The 2,794-nt window shown below is 46.5% G+C and overlaps 1 pseudogene; it reads right to left on the reverse strand.

Moving 5' to 3' along the window:
• The window catches only part of LOC119344259, a 4,470-nt pseudogene extending 1,948 nt beyond the window's left edge, over positions 1–2,522 (reverse strand).
• Between the last annotated feature and the right edge of the window lie 272 nt (positions 2,523–2,794).

Consider the following 2,794-nt stretch of genomic DNA (forward strand, 5'->3'; position numbering starts at 1 on the left):
TTCAGTTTGAAAAAAATCAAAAGAAAATGATAAAAACTTCAAAAAATAAAATCCTTCGAGAGGTAGTTATATTACTACATCTACTAGTTAGGAAAATTTAAAAACTTAAATTTGGACATGTTTTGCAAAAAGTGTAGGGAAAATGTAAAACGGCTATAACTTTTGCATACGACGTCGGAAAAAAAACGTATAATATATCAAAAAATTCAGCACGAAAATCCGCATCCGATGGAGACCACCTACGGCATGTTTGAAATTTTTTAGAATCCTCAAATTCCAAAAGGAAAAAAAAGATATGGTTAAATTTCAGTTTTTTTAAAAAAATTGGTTAAATCTGGTCAAACTACTTATTCAAGAAGTATTAATGTTACTACATAATTATTCAAGAATATTAGTGTTACTAAATAATTATTTCAATTTTTTGAATTTTGGTCAAATCTGGTCAAACTATGGTCAAACTTATTCAAGAAATATTAGTGTTACTAAATAATTACTGTTTTTTAAAATAATAGTTTCAAACTCAAACAGTGAAATGTGTGACTTAATGCTCAACCTAAACTCCTGAGGGTTAATAGGATTGACATCTTACTATTGTCAGGAAAACAACAAGTGCAGACTTGGAAATGAAGGGGAATAGAACCCGAAAGTTAAGCGTGCTCGGGCTGGAGTAGTGAGAGGGATGGGTGACCGGTCGGGATGTTAGATGATTTGGAATGAGTGATCCACACTTGAGCAGTTAAGAAAGGTGATTAGAGACTAAATCACCAAATAATTCAGAAAAATTGAAAATTGAAAAAAAAATCAAAAAAATTTCCAAAATTTTCAAAAAAAAACCTTTAGTACCGGTTGGTAACACCAACCGGTACTAAAGGTCCCCCCCAACCGGTTTTAAAGCTCCGTTTGCTACTAGTGGTTCTAGTAGCAAAGAACTAACATGGCATTGTGGTAATATCACACAGATCACCTGCAAACTGTAGTCTGGCACTGCATGTCAGTTGCAAAATTCACAGCTGAAATCGCTATGTAGTATGTGACGTGGTTTAGAGTAATATGATAAACCACATGGACCTCCAAAAAACTGTAGGTGGCAATGTGTTTGGTTTATCATGTGTAAATTCTGAAGTCAGAAACGGGCCCCACATGCCACTTACAACATCAAAAGCACAAATATTGCCAAGTTGTATGATATATGACCATGGTGAGAGACGCTATAACAAGAGGTAAATAAGCAAAGCAATCGACATTGGGAGAACTGCATAATAGTACATTATCTGCAATTAATCAATCAGAAGCTGAAAACACATGATCTGCTGCCGCAAACATTCTACACATAAGACATACTGGAAACCGGTACGAATGTAAGAAAAACATGAAATGAAAAAAACTACCATAATGTGCAGTGCCTCCAAATTGGGAAATCAGCTGAGGAAGGAGATAACCATCTTGGAATCGGTGTGGCTTCTGAAACGCACATTTAGACTCAGGAACTTGACGCTGGTGGCCATGGCGCTTGGCTCGCATTTATCCCGGCCTGGAATGAACCCCATTGAACAAAAAAATTACACATTTAGTATTGTACCTCCAACAATTGGACGATGTTTTGCTAACTGAAGAAACTGTTAGACCGCGGACAGGAGATGTACACACCATGACGATGTTGTCTCGCATCTCCAGGAACCAGGATGGTGTTCCCTGGCTGCAAGATTCCTCGTGCAGCTTGGGAGCATCGCCAATGCTGACCTTGGTGCACAAGCCGCCGGCGTTGCCTCGGGATCCCTCCAGGATGAGCCGCTCGAGGCGAGGAGCCTTCACCACGGCGATGTCATCCGGAACAGAGCTGCAAATTTGGACGCACCGGAGGCTCTGGCTGACGAAGCGAAGGCGCAGCCCCTTGTTGCATCCATGGATGTTGAGGCCTGAGGGTCTCCAAGATGGGGCTCTCGGCGACGACAAAGTCGATGTCCCCGTCCTCCATGACTGCGCTGCAGATGCCAAGCTCACGGAGGTGGTGGAAGGAGGTGCGGGGTAGTAACCTTGCCACATCCTCGAACTTCCAGAGGCCGATGTAGAGGCAGCCGATGCTGGCGATGCCAAAGAGCACGGCCCGGAGGGGCACGTCGAGCGGCCACGGGCGGTTGACGAGGGCGAGCTCCTGGACGCCCTTGGTGGCCAGGAGCTGGAGCCAGCGCGCGAGCTGGGCCTGGTAGGCGCTCATGTGGCTGCTGGTGAGAGGGCGTAGGGGATGGGTCCCGTGTGCGCTTCGAGGACGGTGGAGATGGCGGTGACGATGGCCGCCGAGTCGGCGACGTGGGGGAAAAGCTGACGCCTTGGGGCGGAGGTGGGCGTCGTTCAAGATGATGTCCGTCGGAGGCGGGCATGTCGGGGATGAGCTCGGTGTTGATGTTGCTGAGTAGCTCCTCCATGGATCGGTCCACCTCACGCGGGTCACGGCCCCTGCCCCGCAGATCGGCCTCCGTCGCGGGGTCCACGTTGGTGAACGGCGGCTGCCGGGGACCAGCCATGGTCGGCGGTGAGGGTTTGGGTATTTGGGGGTGGAGAGTGAAGCGGAGAGTGGAGTGGGTCTGTGACCGAGGAGGCGGATGATGGGGGTGGGCCCTATTTAGGGCTTCATGTTTAGTTGGGCCGAACTCCGGCACAGGATGTCTGTGGGCCTATACTAAAAAAAACATACACGAATTCGTATACAAGGTCTATTTAAAATATGACCGAAGTTAAAGCATCAAGGTTGACGAAGTCATCACCGGCACCTCACCCATCGACGGGGAAGCGTCAA

The sequence above is a fragment of the Triticum dicoccoides genome, unplaced genomic scaffold, assembly GCF_002162155.2.
Source record: "Triticum dicoccoides isolate Atlit2015 ecotype Zavitan unplaced genomic scaffold, WEW_v2.0 scaffold16131, whole genome shotgun sequence".
Classification (NCBI taxonomy): domain Eukaryota; kingdom Viridiplantae; phylum Streptophyta; class Magnoliopsida; order Poales; family Poaceae; genus Triticum; species Triticum dicoccoides.